Source organism: Balearica regulorum, chromosome 12, assembly GCF_011004875.1.
Source record: "Balearica regulorum gibbericeps isolate bBalReg1 chromosome 12, bBalReg1.pri, whole genome shotgun sequence".
Lineage (NCBI taxonomy): Eukaryota > Metazoa > Chordata > Aves > Gruiformes > Gruidae > Balearica > Balearica regulorum.
Window position 1 is genome coordinate 16,673,005 of NC_046195.1, and position 18,148 is coordinate 16,691,152.

General features: G+C 43.3%; 1 protein-coding gene across 1 annotated transcript in view; it reads left to right on the plus strand.

Annotated features, from left to right (window-relative positions):
- SLCO3A1 (solute carrier organic anion transporter family member 3A1) overlaps nt 1-18,148 on the plus strand; it is a 145,334-nt gene that overhangs the window by 75,378 nt on the left and 51,808 nt on the right. The gene's annotated exons all lie outside the window — the stretch shown is intronic.

Sequence of the window (18,148 nt, forward strand, 5' to 3'; positions counted from 1 at the left end):
AATTCTTAGTTTTATCTCTGAGGAGATAAAATAATCAAAATAAATGTGTCTCCTTTTCTCAGCACTACAAAACCATCAGCTTAGCTATATTGAAAAAATTTTGTGTTACCGATAAAATTTCATGCTCAGAGTCAACTTTTGAATCATGAGATCAAGAGTGATGAAGGTCTATGTACCCGCTCCAGAGCGAGATATCAGTTGCTGTGATTCCATCTGAAAGGACTTTATGGATCTCTGGTGTGTAAAATGATTTTTGTATTGTATCACAAACAGAGTTATCTTCAGGGAGGAATAAAAGTATATTGTTTCTGACATCTTTTTTTTCTGACAGTTTTACACTTTGACATTTCTCTATCCCAACTTGTTTTCCTACTCGCTGACCCAAAATACCATAATGGTCTGGTTCAAAGGCTGCAACTAGCCTCAAATTTTGTGCTCTGTTGAGCCTTCATTTCAGTTTAGTTTACTGAATTGTCAAGTATCTACCTATGAGAGTCGGAGAGAGAGGGAAAGACACCACTAGAATTCTGATGACTGAGAAACCGTGATTGGGGCAGAAGGCAAGATTTCATACTGCTGCTATTGCATTATTCATGAGAAAATTAAACACAATGTTTTGACCTTGAAATCCCTTTTTTTTTTCTTTCTGCATTTAGGGTTAGATATATAGGCTGTAGCCATGGAGCTGTTGCTAGGATGCCAGGAACTTGATAAATCTGTCTTTCCCATGCAAAAAGTTTGCATAATTTCTGAGCTGTCAGTTTTGCTGAGTTCTAGGGTCACCCACTGAACTTGGAGGTATGGGTACAGCTCTGTCCAGCCTGTGCTGCCCCTTGAAGGATCAGTGTGAAGGTCAGAGTATTAACTCCTCCAGGGTGTAACTGGCACTGCAGACAGTGGTCTGAACATATCACTGAAGTATCTTTTTGTCATGGTCTTCTAATTATTAAAACAGGTTTCCTCTAAAAATGAGTTCTAGGCTCAGAGAGAGACCCGTAGCAGTAGAGACATTGAAGTATGACGCCTGTTGATTGCTTTTTTTTTTCCCCCCTGGAATTTGGCAGCATGAGATGCTGTTGTATTAAAAATTTCTTCACAAAACAATAAATGTGTTTTAAACCATGTCCTAGGAGGCCACAATCATGGAACCCTACAAGGGTATCGGTGTGGAGTAGGACCACCGTAACATGTTCAGGGCTGCAACGTGGTCCCTTGGAAAGAGCAAAAGTGAAAACAAGTTCTGGCTTAGAGTGATGGTGAAATCTGTAATATGCTTCTGTAACACTGAGGAAAGGATGTTAAATAAATGCAAAACTTTCTCATAGACCTGTACCTAGCTGCCCCTATTCAGCAAATGTCTTGACTATTAAATATACAATTATTGTTCCTTCTAATCAAATGCAGGAACTGTGGCCCAAGGTGATGCTCCATTATGGTCAGATAGTTGACCTCAGAGTGGTTGTTGCAGCTGGCTGTGATTGCAGAGCTTCAAAGTTTGCATTAGGCCAGTCATACTCTTGGAAACCAGGCTGAGGAAGGCATGGGAGCACGGATTCACTGTGCCAGGGTGCGTGTGAATCAACAGGAAGAATCTATGGGGTGGGCTGCTTTTTCCTTATGATGAAGCACGATTTTTTTCCAAGCATTGAGTTGTAATGTAGGGAATGGAGGTATTTCTAGAGCCCTTAATGGGTGAGCTCTGAGAGGGAGCCTCCCCCCTTCCCGCAGGTGGGTAGGGTCAGCCTGGCGTTAGAAGACACGTAGGCAGCGAGCGAGGAATCCTTGCAATGGTGGGAGGGAGGTTTCTCGCCTCCCGGGCTCTGCTTTGCTGCTGGCAGGGAAATGTGCTTTCAAAGCACAAATTACAAAAGAGGAGCAAGAAAACAAGATGCAAATTAGAGAAGAAATAAACTTCAGAAGAGTTTCCTTTGTGGTTTATGACTCAGTTGTTCAGAGAGGCAGACAGTGTAGCTTTTGATAGATCAAAGGCGTGTCACTGTATCCTGTAATAAATTCCTCTCTTTCAGTGCTTTTGCACGTATAGGGAGGCCACGGATTTACATAGCACCAGAGCTGCTTACCCAAGCACTAGCCTGTTGCTATCAGTAAAGAAAACAGAAACCTTCTTGCTGCTTTTTACACTCATGAGATCAATGCCTCATGGTCAGTTCTGTTTTGGTGACGGATCTGATGAGATTCATGAGGTGTTTCTGCCTAAAGGTACAGCACAACATGCTTGCCTGCTCTGTTTTTTCCACCTCGAAATACAAACATGGGGCCTCAATTACACCTGTATCCCAGGAACAAGCTATTCTTTCCTTCAGCCACCTCAAATTCCCTCAGATTCTTTCAGTTTATTATACAGGACAGAGGAATTGCTAAGTTTCCCCACCCACAGTAGTATCAAGTTGATAGCTCTGCTTCTTTCCTGCATAATGCCGTGAGCAGGCTCGGTTGCAGATGTCTTCCTCAGGCCTCTACCACTTGATGTTGCTGAATAACCTTTCAGCTTCTGGACAAAATTGTAATGTCAAATGCTAGAAGTTGGACTGCTAGACTGGATACCAGTGGGTCAGGCCATGATGAGCAGCTTTCCTGCTATGTAATATGTCAGCTTTGCCAACGCTTTTCCTTCCAGTGCTCTACGATTAACCTGTGGGCAAACTTCTCCATCTCTTGAAGCCTTCAAGTCAAGTCTAAGCATCTTTCTGAGAGATGGTATTTAAGCGCAAGTGATTGGGGTCTTGGTAGATGGAGTGATTGGATGAAGGTCCGGATGAAGCTATTAACTGTGCAAAGCAAGCAAAGATTAGCTGATAGAAGGATCTATTCTGGCATTAAATACTGGGAAATGCAATTCTGCAATGTAGGGAGAGTCCATCTACCTGCAGTTGGTTTCAACTGGATGTGTCTCAAGTTGCTCCTAGGCCATTCTGTCCTGTAGATTGTTGAAGCTGAAAAGAAAAGCCCTGAGGCAAGTTGTACCAAATGAACTTTTCCAGAGCTGCTTCCTAGTGCCCATGTGGGAGGTAGAAATAGCACGAATGCATCTCTTGTCTACCAGGGGTGTAAACTTTGGGTGCTGGTTACACAGCCACTAGCGTACTGTATGTAGTTTATCATTGTGTATTGCTTGAAGGAGTCTGTTGAGGAAATTGAGGCTTTTTCAGATGTTTGCTACTATGACATTTGAACCACCCTGTCAACAGTTTGTGTGGCACTATAAATATAGTCAGCCCAGGATGTAGAAGAGAAAGAAATGTTTGTATTTCTCTTTCCTTCCTATTCTGCCAAAGGCTAAATCAAAGTACCTATGAAAAGAATCTTTAGACCCATGTTTTGAAAGACACCTAATTCTGGTTATCTTTACTTTGGCCTTTCTACCTCATGTTTTGTGGAATCACACCAGTCTTCCAGTCAGGGCTGTGGAGCCTGCTGAGAGAAAGGCAATATCCTTTGGACAGTCCAAACTGAGGTATCTTTTCCTTCTGAAAATCTGTGACGCTCAGTGCTTTAGTCAGATGGTGCTGCTTACTGCATGGGCTTAAAAATACATTGATACAGTCAATGTTCTTCTCTCATTATGCCCAAATCAAGGGAAAAAAACAAACCTGTAATTTCTATCACTTTTCTCAGCTGCTGTCAGAGTCCTGTGGCAACCTGCCAGCGTCATGTCTTGGTGGATGTTATGAACAAATGAAAAACTGGAGGAATTATGTTAACTTACGTGTTTTGCTCGGGTGGTCTCTGGTTCTTTATCGACCCTGAGGGCTTTGTTGCCCTCATTTTAGCAGAAACCACTTGAACATGTATGGATCTTTACATCCAAGTCTGACTTTGGAGATCTGGAAATTAGAGCATAAAAGGGGCAGATTTCCTTGCGCAGGGATGCACCATAGCCAGTGGCAGGGCTGGGAACAGCAGCTCCGTTCCTAGTCCCATGCGGTATCCACTGGATCATATCACCTTCCCCTTCTCTCTGCCCAGCGGTGCAGTTTGGGCTTTCCTCGTCCCTGTGGAATAACAACTTTGATGCTATGCATTAACAAGGATCTTAGCCAGGGATGCTGGCAGAGCAATAGAAGGCAGGGATTTGCAGAATTGTTTAATTTACTCTTCCTCATCCCAATATGATTTAGTTGAGGTACTAGTGTAGCAGGAACAGACCCGTGTAAACAGTGTCACCAAGCAATCATGCTCTCTGCTTTCTATAAATACTCAGGCCTGCGGTAGTGACTCTGCCCTGTGGACCTCCTGTCAGACGAGCCAGCTTTGTACATGCTTTTAAGTACTATATGCATGTATTGTAAATGTTAGCTGTGTATTTTGGTGGTATAACAGCTGGAGACCATTATGGTGTGACAACACTGCTCTCCTACACTTCATAGGAAATTCAGTTTGGTCGACCTACATTTATCTCAGCCTCCACGCGAACCTGCTCTGTAATCTCTCACTTCTGTTGTTGCAAATCTGAAACACTGAATCAGGAAACGGAGGCTTGCCAAAATTGTTAAATAAGCGGAGCCAGTGTTATTTGGAGACTGCCACTGTGTTTTCTTGCTCACATGGTCCTGGAATGTGTCTCCTGTTAGGGGGAAGGGAGCATTTGTGAATGTAGTTCTCAGAATGAGTCATTATGGTAAATACTATTTTTTTTTCTAATTTGTGGGTTAGGATTAGATGTTTCTGAAATATTAAGTTAGGACCAGGCAAAAATCCTGATATTGCTGTTGGTACTAGCCAAGAGGCCTAATGCACATGTGATGTGTGAGCAAGGTAAAAAGCATCCTTTTAGGGAAGGCTATTTTTAGAAGTTACAAATCCTACCTCTTCCATGCACTGTCCTATTTTTAACCAGGAGTGCTTCCAAGCTCCCAGCTGTGATCTGCAGGAGCCTTCTGTACAACATCGCTTTGTTAAGAGCTTGTTGCCTATTATGGTACATGAACTTTGTGGTAATTGCACTGGGTTAAGCAGTGACAAAATGGTTATATATTAGTTTCATCTTTCAGCATACCTTAGTACAACTCTCAGAGGAGGCAGCGAGCAAATTTGGATTAGCAGATAGTTAAACACAGACAGGCTTGGCTGGAGCTGTGAGATTTTTGGAGAGTAATAGAAAGGATCGGATGCTACTCAACAACCCTCACCCCCCTTCTTCCCCACCCTCAAGAGCTTACAGCCCTGGCACTCCAGCTTCTTAGGACCAGGAAAGAGCATCCCATAGACTCACTATAAGAGCAAGTCTTTGGTAAGCAGCAGAGCATGGAACAGGACAGCCCACAGCCACAGAGAGATGCAATGGCAACTGATAGAGGTTCCTTGGCTGTTGGCAAGGGAAGGAAGGCAGTGCGAGAGAGTGACAAAACCCATCCAATCTGTAGAAAGATTTCTGAGGAAAAGGGGTGTGTTTTGTACATAATAGTTCCTTTTTACATATATGAGAGTTGTAGCACAATGATGCACGTTTTTCCAGGCAGACAGATGTTGCCTATTGAGAATTGGGTCAGAAAAGGTTGCATCTGCAATGAATGTGTGATTAGTAATTACCCTGAATGGCCCTGTGTGAAAAACTTGCTGATTCCTGCAACTCGCTAGCTACTAGATGCTATTTAATCCCACTTGTTAGCTTTTGAAAGTCTGGCTAACAAAGTCTTTGCAGGTGTGACGTAATGAGCATCTTTGTAGAGTTGGGATCTGAATAGACATGATCAACACAGAGCGGGGAGGGGGGTGAACGGTGTGTGTAAGAGTTGTATGTGAGAAGGAGGTGAAGAATGAAAGGAGTTTGGCTAAAAGTGAGAGAGGAGGGTGTGAGTTAATGATCCTCTAAGGGAGGGAGAGAATGGTTCCAAGAGAACCTGAACAACAGGCTGAAAAAGCTGCTGTCACAAATTGTGTGATCTGACTGGACATCTCTGAGGGTTTTCTGTGGCTGATTCTTCTCACTTAAGGTCTTTACCTAATTCCTCCTTGCCATCTTTCCTAAGAGTGCATCTCAGTATGCTCATACTCTGACCCCAGGACTTGGTCATCTTGAGCAGCTTGTTGGACTATGAATGTTCCCCATCAAGTCTGCTCGTTGCCTGGGTTTTTCATCCAAAGGTCTAGTGGTTGGACACTGAAGCTGGGCATGTTCAGATAGGAAATAAGAGATGCTTTTTTTTTTAATACTGAAGTTAATTAATCATTGAAACAATTCACTGAACAATTCTCTTGTCATAGGAAATCTCTCAGTCCATTTTCATCTAAAAGAAGTGCCATGGCCCAAACAGATGCTCTGGAGTGATGTAGAAATTGCTGGGTGAGGTTCTTGGTGTTTGTGCAGGCTACCTGGTGTACTTTCATAGTGATCCCTTGTGGCCTTATGTGAATCCCCCAAAGGTGCTATCAACTCTGTCTTTTTTTTTTTTTTTTAAATGAGCAAGAAATAATAGTCTAGGAATGGCTTTTGGGGGGAAGGAGTGGGGAAGAAGGCAGTAGAGACAGCTTTTAACCTTGCACTCCCTCAGGTTTGGGCAAGAACTGCCCCATCAGTGGCTGGATGCTATTTTGCTCTTCCTGATGTGCTTGATGCCCCTCCTTCATCACAGCTGGGTTGGATCTTTCCCTCCTGTCCTCCCTGCCCTTTCTCTTGGGTTTACACAGCTAAATTGCATCCATGCTCTTCTGGAGAAGAGGAGAGGGAGGGTATTCACTCCAACGTGGATGAATTTCTCAAATCTGATTGAACTTTTAGGTCCTCTCTGAAATTGTCCTTGAGGGAAGTGCTCTGAAGATACAATGGGTGTGAAAAACTTTCAAATGGTATACTAGGCAATTTGGACCTTTTTTTTGTTTTAAACATAGAGTCTTTTTGAGGGTGATAATGCCGAAGTGATATGCTTTTTTTGCTCCATTCACTTCTGCTTTTCTGTTGCTGCGCGGCCTGGGAATACAATATGCTACTCTGCGATGGCAGAAGCTGTTCTCGCAGTGTTCCCATCACATTCAGAAATAGGAAGAACATGATGTACCATGAACAAGATTATTTTTCTGAGACTCCACTCCAGCTTTGCAATTCCAAGTGCTTCAAAGCTACGTCCGATCTTCGGCATGTTTACGTACATCAAACAAGCTTTGAGGCTCTGCCCATCGCTGGCTGTGCAATCTTGCACCCTGTTTCCCGTCTTCATGTTCTAAAGGTGTTTTGCTCCTGACTCCCACTAGGAAGCTTGGCTTGGCAGTCCCCGATAAAATTGGGATGAAGAGTGGCCTTGAGTCATCCTCATCTGGAGGGACAGTCTCAACATCTGGCACTTTTTTTGGAGCTAGAAGGTTGACTGTGGAGCCTGTGGAAAGAGGTAGGCATTGACAGAGGATGGCTTGTGTCTTAGGTGGACTGAATTGCCTCGGAGCACGTTTCTCAGTCCTTGGAGGATGGAGTATCTATAAATTAGAGCTGTAGAGAGATAAGAGATATTTGGCCAGTTGTATCTGTGAACTTAGTGCAGACAGGTTTCCTTCAGCAACTGAAAATACAGAAGCGCTGTGGTGGTGTTTGTTTTCAAAATGTCAGAGAAAGAGATTATTGTATATTGGTATCATCAGTCAGCTGTGGCTGTTGTCCTTTGCATGGGGCTGCTGTGCTAGCGATACACTTGAATGATATGTCTCAGTGGGAGACCTGGACTCAACATGATGGGGAAGATGGTCTCTTCTATTTGATTGTTAATTATCTGCCTTTAATATAGTTCAGGCACTTGAAACTTTATTTTTAGAGACTGATTCCTTTTTGTAATTAGATATAATGGCTGAAATAGCTGTTCTTTAATGACCCAGTTCTCATCAGGACTGACACTGCAGCCGAAAGAAATGTTCTTACCCTCCTTTTTGTATTTCTGTATTCCTTTTTCTTAAAGTCCAGGGTGAACAGACAGATGAGCTTGGCCTGAAAGCTGGGGAGCTCCAAGGAGCTTCAGCCACACTTCTGCTGGGCTCCTACCGCTGTGCCGGGCCAAGGCAAGGGCAGAGCCTTGACCTGCTCTTGGCAGCCCGGATGCGTGGTCAGCATCATCATCAGAGGAGATTTTCCTCGGCATTCCCCTCCAAGCAAAGCATGTGTTATTACTGCACAGTTCCATTGTGCTAATAGTCACCTTAATGAAAGTGTTGCAAAACTCACGACCCAAAGATGGAGCCTAAAAAGGGGTTTGTCAGCCTAAATGTTTTCTGACTCTGTTGACCTAATCTGTAAGTAGGAACCTGGCCTCCTTGGTTACAAAACATTGCAAATAATGATGCCAGGAGCTAAGCTTTATCAGCCGCCTCTTCTTAAAAAAGATTTGTTGTATAATGGTGTGTCGGGTGTTATTTTGCTGTGATTTAAGGGTCTGCTCATTGATTTAAATATTTTCCAAGAGCATTGTGAACCTGGATATTGGGTCAAATTTCTGGCTTGCAAACCTTACACTTCAGTAACTCACAGGCTCTTTTTAATAAAAGCCCTCAGGAGAAGAGATGTGCCAGGGTGCAGTGAAATATATGCTCTGTTCACAAAGGCGGCAGCAGCTGCATCAGATGATTAATATTTTGTACATCCTGACACTGAAATGCACGGTTTGGCTGGAGGATCTAGGTATTGTTGTGTCACAACCATATTTTATTACATTTTAAGCTACAGCAACTGAAACAGCACAGTTGCTTCCACATGATAAATAATGGAAATAAAAGCTGATTAAATAACAGCCCTCCAAAAGGGGAGAAGCTGCTAGGAGCTTTCAGCCTTCTGATCTTCTGATTTGCTTTGTCTTTGCTTTTTTTTTTTTTTTCCTTGAGGTAGTTTATGGTATATGGTAAAATGTTCCTTGGGAACTGAATTATGTAACTTTCAGCAGCGTTAATGCATGATGAAATGAACACTGAGCCATTCAATTAACACTGCACTATTACTTACACTGATATACACAGACATATTAATGGCATCTGCATTGATATTGGTTGATCATAAAAATACTGCCTTTGTCAGCAGTAGAAATTGCTGGGTGGATGTGCAGAAGGGTCGACATAAGATGCAATAAAATTGTGGTGATGCTGGTGTTTGGCTAGCAGTGTTCCCTTACCATCAGGGGACCTGCTCGGCTTCTGCAGTTCTGCCAGCAGAATAAACCTTGGATGGGTAGATATGTTGCTGAGTAGATATTTTGGCAACTACCAAGTTCTTCTGTTGGTGGTTTTTTTTTTCTTATTTTCTCTTTTAAAAAAAAAACAAACCAAACACAACCAAAACACAACAAACAAACACGAGGGGGTCAAATCCATGATCTCTCCAGTCCAGTGGTCCATCTGTAAAGGCTGCACTACAGGGAGAGCTCAACATTTTATATTAGGGAAAGCAGGAGCTGCATGGGTAAAGACAAATCTTTGATTTAGCAGGATAAATGGAAAGGAACCTCAAACTCCCTTTTTCGTCTCCAAATTTCCATGTGTGTGAGGAAGGATAGAGATCTGTGATAAATATAGATGAGAGAACTTGTCCCTGATACTTGGTTCCCTACAACATGCAAGGGCTTAAGGACAGTTTAAGTAACCTTTTCACATTTTTTTATTTAACAGTAAACTCTAATACAAATTTTGTCACATCTTCCAGTTCCTTCTGAGAACAAGGAGCAAATTGTCCTTCTGAATTTAAGTACAAAATCCTGACACCAGAGGCATCTGAAACCCCATCACAAAGGTCTTGTATAGCCATAAAATATAGCCCACAAAGTAATGTGCTCCCAAAGGCTGTTTGTTGTGCTGGCTGAAATGCACGCTTGGCAGATCTAGCAGCTCTTAAACTGCTTTTAAAAAAAAATACCAGCAGCACTAGGAGATGAAGAAGAAGGAAGGCTCTCTCCAAACCTCCAGTTGGATGCGTCATGTTTGCATAACTCCCACCAGGAGTTTATGTTAGCAGATTTATGGAGTTGGCTTAGATTTATGGCAGAGCAGCAGAACATGAAAGCCCTGGGGGTCAGAGCCGGTTCCTGTCCCGGAGGCAAAGTCCTGCCCTTATCAGCAGCTCTGAGCCAGGAGCCTGGCTGCAGAAGAGTGGTTTGAGCTCGTTTGCTGTCAGCTCCGTTTTGTGACTCCTTTACACAAGAGCGTGGTGTGCTCCTAGCCAAGCCCCACCGCATTACTTTGGGTGCAGTCCCAGCAGCAGGGCCAGTTCCTACCAGGGATTGCTGTGCTTCTCTTGCAACCTCACCTGCCCGTGACCCTTGGAGCCCTGTAGGAAAAGTCTGTTGGGTTTTTTCCCCTTTTGTTTTCTTTTGAAAGTGTTGTAAAAAAAGACGGGGGAGGTTTGTAAAAGAGAGAGGTGAGTTAGCATAAGGTTCAAAGTGCCGGCTTTCATCCTGTTTGATCTATTGTAGAGGTGATGTTTGCTTATCTCTGGTAATGACTGGACTAGCCCCAAATAATCGGTTAACACCTGTGAGTGATTTATGTTGATATTCTTCTCGGTTTCACAGGTAACGTATTTTAACCCATGTGGTATGTGGATGCTCTTCAAGATGCAGCACAAGCTGCCCACTGCGTAAACCAGAGACCCCACGCTGGGAAACCAGTCACCAGCAGTTCAGAAACCTTCCCAGTTTGCATTGACTCTGCCTCTGTTTGATGACTGGGTTTAAAAGAAACCATTCAAGTAGTTCAGGCTTTACAGGGGGTTGAGTGGTCTACCTCATGTCTGTACCAGCTGATCACATTCCTTTGCACAATGTTGGTTTTAGTGCTTACAACTTTGCCAGCTTTCAAAAGCTGACCCCAAGTTTTCCATGCAAAGTGTCTACCTCGGCATTAGATTTTTAGGAACAAAAATAATTTTCTGCACAAACAGCTGTGGCTCAGTGTTTTCTGTTGAACACGTGTTGTTTTACATGTTCAAATAGTGACATAATTCTTACAGTTATCATGTCTTCCCATGCCTTGCAATCTGGGAGAGAGAAATTTGTAGCCTCAGAGGAGCCTTTTGTCATCACTAAGTGTGCTTAACTTCACGATCTGAAAGATTTGATTTTGTATATGCACGGTGGAGGTCTGGGTGATGCCCCTTCTCCAGAATCTTCATCCGAGATGAGCATGCATATGCCATGGCTGCAGGAGCTGATGAAGAGGTTTCCTGTTTGTATTTCCTCCCCTTTCTCAATGGCTGAGCGACCAGGAACTGACTCAAAACTCTATTCATCTCCTTCTACAATTGCTTTAGTTTATAGTTTGCATTTCAACTTAAAAAGCACTTGTTTTTCAGATCTTCCTGCCTGGCAGGATCAACTGAGTGCTGCTTTTTGAACCCAAACCTGTCTTGTTTAGTATTAGATTTGCCTGACATAACCTAGTTCTGACTAAGCTAGATTTTTTTGTTGTTGTGTAAGAATAGAGAAGGATGGATTTGTTTGTTTTTTCCCGGTAAAATAATGAACTGTAAAGTGATGTGTGCATCTGGACATTGTCTCTCCAATACTATATTTTTTTCCTCCAGAACCACCTTGGCGTCATGCCCATGTAATTAAGTCAAAACGAGTAAGCAACACGTGCTTTGACTGTGCCATGTGGCTCCCTATTGTATGTGTTACAATGCAGCTTCTCAGAACATGTGGGTTAATTAACATCTTTTAGGGACCTGAATAATAGATAATGGTGCACAGGGCTTTAACGTGTTGGGCTCTAATCAGTTTATTAGAAGACAGATGAAGACAACACAGCAGGGCTGTATTATTCTTGCCTCTAGCCCTGGAAATTAAATTGCATAGCATTTATTTGAAATTAAGCAAATGCGATCTGTTTAAAAATGTACTAGGACCCATTTTGTTCAGGTCTATACTTTACTTGTTTGTTTGTTTTCACTGTTTCTGGAGGGGAAAGACAGCCATGTTCAGCCTCTTCTAGCTCCTTGTAGCACTCATCAGTATTGCTTTCTAAAATACCCCCTTAGCTTAATTAACATCACAGTCTGTACCCAAGCAGCATTAATTAATCAGTTGCAAATGGCAGTTTTGAAGATGGCAGTGGCAACTACTGTTAGCAATCTGCAATCAGCTTTTGCTGCCCACACGACAGGGATGGCACAAAGGAGCTGTGAGTAAGCAGCAGGCTTTTTGCTCTTTTTTTTTTTTTAATGTCAGAGGTGGAAATCCTGCTTTATTCTGTGGTTGCACATCTCTGTCTCCACAGGGCAGAATCCAGCAGCGGGAAGGACAGGCTCTGGCAGTTTGACACTCTTGCATGTTGATGAGTGAATCTCCTTTTCTTCTTTCTGTGCTACTTTGCAGCATGCTCTGCACAAACTAGAGTGCTGTCACATTGCTTGCTGACCCACACCTGTAAAGTATTTCATAGCCCTTTGGACATACCTGAGCATTGACCTATGCCACCTCTCATTTTAGGATAGAAACTGCTCTGCAATGTGGCTGAGCAGCTTTTTAACTTGCCTCATGCATGCACGAACCTCACAAGTTGAGAGAAAGGTTTTACTTCTACCATTTATTTTGCTTTGGAGATGGGTTTGGGGACACTTTGCAGGTTGTAAGTGCAGGGATACATGTGCTGGCAGGCTGGAAGCCAGCTGGAGCAACTGTGCTGTAGTCACAACTTTGTCACAGCCCTGTCTGTGGTGGCAATGTCCCCAAGTCTTGTCACCTCCCCATGGAAATGCCTTACAGAACCTGTGAAGTACCTGGTGGTACCCAATGTGTCGTCCTTTACAGGGTATCCAGTGACAGCACTGAAATATGAATATTTATTTTCCAAAGAATAAGAAGGGAAAATGCTTTTCCTGCAATGCTTTGAAGGGCTTTATTAGGTGGCAGTCCATTTTTTAGGCCTTTTTTTATTGGTACAGAGCCTCTGTGGATGCCCCTGCTCACGTGCTCTCTCCATCACTGCTCGGTGGGCTGACAGCCTGGCAGGCTGACACCTTACATGGCAAACTCAGAGCTTCTACTCAAAATCCTGGTTTTATCAGAACGTGGCAACCTCCATTCTTGAAGGGCTTTGGTGTGTTGAGTGAAGGTGAGCTACCTTGATCATGACTGTGGGATGAAACGGGAGCTTTCATCCAGGAGAGAGGAGAGCATGGGTGAAGGGTAAGGAAGTCTGTGTGATGGGGCAGATGGATCCTCATCTTTGCTGCTGTTTTCCTGTCCTTGTAGGAGAAGCAGCACAGCAAAAAAGGACGGTAACGTGGTACCCAGCGCAATGTGTGTGAGGTAAGATGTTTGGTGATGGAGTGCTGGGGACAGCCCAGAAAGCTTAGCTTGTATCATCTGCTCTGCCATTTGCCAGCAGTGGGAAGTGAGGCAGGTATATTGGGCTCAGTTTCTTCTGTCTTCAGAGAGAAGAAAGGCAATATTTAGGCTTATTTGGCTTTTTTTTTTCTTTCCACAAAATACATTGAGATCAAGGACTGTGGAATGTGCAGTCCCTGAAAGAGGGTTATTACTAAACTGAAGCCACAGAGATGTGACCTTTGCTAGCCCCTACTGTGCTGGCTGCCAAGTTTATTCCTCTAGCTGATATTTAGGAGATGCTGTCCCTTCATCCTTGCAGGAAGAGCTGCTGTCTGATCCCTTCCTAAACCAAGATGAGCCAGGTGACAGTGAGCAGTATAAACAGGTCTTTGCAATCTGGTTCCTCTTGACTTGAACGAGGTAGGATACCTTTGCAGCAACGGCTCAGCCAGCTGGCCTGCACTTACTGCTTGCAAAAGAAATAATGAGAAGCAAAAAGGGGCATGGCTGCACTTGAAAAGGAATATTTGTCTGTGGCTGAAGTCTTACAGCAGCATTTGATGCTGCTGTTGGGCGGACGAGGTGGTGGGGACATGGAGAACCACCCACCAAACTGTCCTTAAATAGGCAGGGAAGTTACAGTGCAACTCGTACACTGTAAATAAGACTCCAGGTAGCTGCAAACAGAATACGGAACTGTCTGCTCTCTTCTTTATTCAAGCCAGCTCTACTTTTTCTTACAATGACAGGTAAAGGGAGAGGAATTTGCATTCCCTCTGCCCACAAGGATTACATGGGGCCAACAGGCAGCACAGAGTCACTTTTCTGAAATGACAGTACCTTGTTCTCATGTATTAACTTCTTCTGCCTTCTGCCTCTGGATTATTCACGAGCCAGACAGTATGCTGCATAAATACCAATAGTGAGTAATGAGGATTAAGTGTTACCTCTAATTCCATCGGAATGAATATTTCAGAACTTCCTGTTCAGGCTTAACTGCTATTTTGGTGCAAAAAAAGGCAAGTCTTGGGAGTTGAGCTGCTGTTGGCCATGACATCACAGTGCTGTGATTTGGGTCTGGTATGATACATATTCCAGAGAGCTAAGCTCACTCAAGCCTCTTATGTAGATGTGTTTGAGAACCTCTGTGTTGAGAGAGAAGCACTCGTTAACAAAAGTGGTAGATTTTTAGTATGCAAAAAATGTGATTTTTCTGACTGCTGTTGCTACATTCTTCTTTTTTTCAGTTTGCTTCCTGAGCTATAAAATTCAGATCCTGAGCCAGCGTACGAGTTGGGGGGGAAGTTTGGGAACCTGTGGCTTGGTTCTGATTCAGGAACAGTCATGTGTGAAATTTGGGATCAGACAGGGAGTGGTGCAGGTACTTCTCCAGCAAGAGAAGGAATTGAGATGTGGTCTCCTGGAGGCAGATGAGGGAGGAATACTCTAATGCCTGGGCTAGTAATGGTAATGCTGCCTCTTTTTCCTTTGGCAGGTTATGAAGCGTGGGTTTGGCACAGGGGAGGTTTAGATATTTTTGACCACAGTAAATGAAATGAAACAAAACAAACCAAAAAATGGTCCTCAGTGGGAATTTTTTTCTCAAAGTGCTGGGTTGAGGGCATCCAGGAGGTTTAGAAGTGGATTTCCTAAGTCTGAAGAATTTTTCAGGTCTCATCCTCACCCATGATGGAAGTTGAGAACAGTGAAATGAAAGCAAGCTGCCCCATGCGAAGGGATGGGGTGTCAGTGCCCATCTCCAGGGGTGGGTGAGGAGATCCATAGGTGTCAATATCTGTGCTATGCGGGATGTCTCTCATTAAGCTCCTTTCCCCCATTTCAAACACATTAAAACCTTTCTCTATCTCCACCCAGAATTATTTCAAATACCCATATTAAAGGACTATAAAGCTTTGTGGAAAGGTGTGCCTCCTCTATGCACCAAGAGATAACCTGTTTTCTTCCACATTATCTGTTCTTGCTGTGACAGGACCACAAACACTTCCCTCTGCAGACCATGGTTGAGGAGAAATGGCCCAAAGCAGTGGTTTGGGGCCGGGGCTTTGCTCACTGCCTGCCACGGCTAAACAGGGTGGTTGCAGCACATTTCTTCTCAGGCAGCCTGCAGAAAGCAGGATCAGTGCTAGTGAGCGGTCCAAAGGCTGGATTAAACACACCTTTTACAGCGGCACCTTTTTAGCATTGTCAGTTCAGGATGGATGAAGGGCCCTTTATAAACAGCATCATAGATCTGTGTGTCCCCAGAAGGGTTTTATAATTTCAGACTGTGTCAGTCAGCACCTTTTTTGTATTACAGCACCTGCTGTTGAAAGGAATAGTGGTTTTCACATACAACATCAAGTACACTTTTTTCCTATCTGCCTCTTCTCCACTTGTTCAGTAGTTCAGTATTAACAACTGCTCAGTTTTGCGTAGTAAAATGGCACATGGGGACATCTGAAAATTATCCCCTTAGAAAAGCCAGGAAAAGCGGTCCTACGCTGGCCATAGTGATAAAGTAAACACGACCCAACGCAGCTTTGCCGTGATGCTGCTTAGCAGTGCTACACTTGTTTGGACTCCAAAAATTGCACATCACCAAACTGTCCTTCATGACACACGCTTCAATTATTCTGAACGGCTACAATTCCCTATTAGTTTTATGTGGTTAATGGTCATTCACTGGGAAAGAAAACTTTTCTCTTTCCTAAGTGGAAAGGTATAATAATTTGCCTGAAGGCTTCAATTAATGTACTGGAGATAAATGCAGTCTATGATTTCAGATGCATGCCCTGCTACAGTCTTGTGCGTAATCTTGCCAAAGTGCAACGATGAAATGATTAAAACTTTCTGCTAGAGCCTTGATGTTTGAGGATGTTCATAAAGGTCACTGTTGGATCAGAAACCCCCTTGATCATCCCTGCACCTTTCTGCTGGGGAAACAAGACCCATCAGGTTTGCACAGAAAAACTTGCAGGGTGATTGCTGGGTTTTATCTGCTGGACACTTCTCACTCTGGCAATTTTCTATAAGGTCAATTCATTCCAGGATTGACGCAGGATTGCATCAAATTTGTCCAAATACTCAACAAGAGATTGCCAACATTATGTCTTTTGGATGGAGGCAAAAGATTTTTAATATAATGTAATAATAAGATGAAACAAACTCTAGGTAGTTATTTTTCCCTCTATTGATGCATAATGTTTCGGTAATTTCAGTGAAACCTTTTTGGGAATGTTTCTTTTGGCAAAAAAAATCACAAGGTCTGATGATTTGTCTCGTCATTGGACTAAAGGAAGTATTTCCACAGGGATGGAAAAATGTTTTATTTTTACTGAACTGCTCTGCCAAACTTCCCAGAGAGAAACCTAAGCCTGTGAAGCTGAGGGTTGTGTGCTTTACTTTTCCTGGCAATGCGGTGTGCACTGAGGAGCTACCGTGATATTTGTAGATGTTTATGTCCATGGAGTGCTAACCTGATTAAATCATGGATTTGACCACGTGAAGGAAAAAGTGATGACGGGAATTAACTTAAAATGCTTTTAGAGTTGCAGCTTTATTGAGAAAAGGAACGCAAACAGGATAATGCAAAAAAACCATCTCCCCTTCTAATCCCCACAGTTCAGGTTAGGTTGGGAGAGACAAAGCACAGTGCTTTCTGGCAGGCATATACCTGCTTTGCAAACCAGAAATGATCACAATAAATACCACGTACTTTCTAGGTGTCTGCTCTGGATTCCTTTTAAACATATTGCTAGCTTTAATAATAAAAACCTTCTGGGAGATGATAAAAGAACAGAGTGAAAGTGAAGGCTGAATGTTCCCCTGAGATGGCCATTTCATTGGTGATGCTTTACCACAAAACTAAGTTTGTAATCTTCGTATATTGTGTCTCCCGCAGGATGCGGATTCGGTGACACGTGGCAGAGTATTGCATTAATTTTTATCAAGATCCTGTGGTAACTTTACGGAGGTCTGCTCAGAGGGATGCTGCAAACCAGCCCCAGCAGCCTGCAGCTGCAGCCTGAGAGGCTGGGAGGGATGTGGTGGAGAGCCTTGCAGGAGAAACCCCAATGGCTTTGAAGGAATGCAAGTGTGTCAGGGAGCTTGATACAGCCGGGACAATATATACTCATGACCAAGTCTACAAAGAAATCTGCCATTTGAGTGGTCCTAAATCAGGATAAGTGGGTTTTTTGCTGGGTTTTAGGTTCTGTGAAGGATATCAGCAATGTTGTCATATTTCCCTTAAAATTTGGTACCTGTAGAGAATAGAAATTCATGTTAAGTGTAATTGTGATTACTCGCTTTGGGACTGCTGCTTTGTGAAGGCGCCAAGTGTCTGTGTCCTTTGTGATGTGTGCCAAGCCCTTGACTTGTTTCCATGCTTGATGACTGAAAATAAAATTAAGAGTTGATGATTATTAAAAAGAAGACATACAGTTGAATGGGAGACTGGACAAACTATGAGAAGGGATCCATCAGAGCAGACTGGAAAGTATCTAATGTGGAATCTGGACGTTTCTTGATAGCAGTGTTAGAGAAAGGAGATGTAGGATTAGGATCCTGGTTCCCTAAAAGCCTGGGAATATCCTTGGTCACATCCCTTAGTCTTTTGGTGCCTCAATCCTCTGTCTTCCCTGGTTTAGCGAAGAAAATACCTGAAGTGTGTGATACACAGTAACAGAAGCTTCTTACTTCTCTTCAGCAAGACAGTGTGAATTTTCCTCATGCAAGGCTTGATACCCCTGTGTCACGAACCATCATTTCTTTTTTTGGGAACTAGGACATGGTAAAAATTAGAGGGTAGAAATTGAAGGATGGAGGAAATGAGAGGTTTTCTTTGGACTGAAAGACCTGTTCTCCTGCCAAGGCAAGCTTGCTACACCCTACCAACC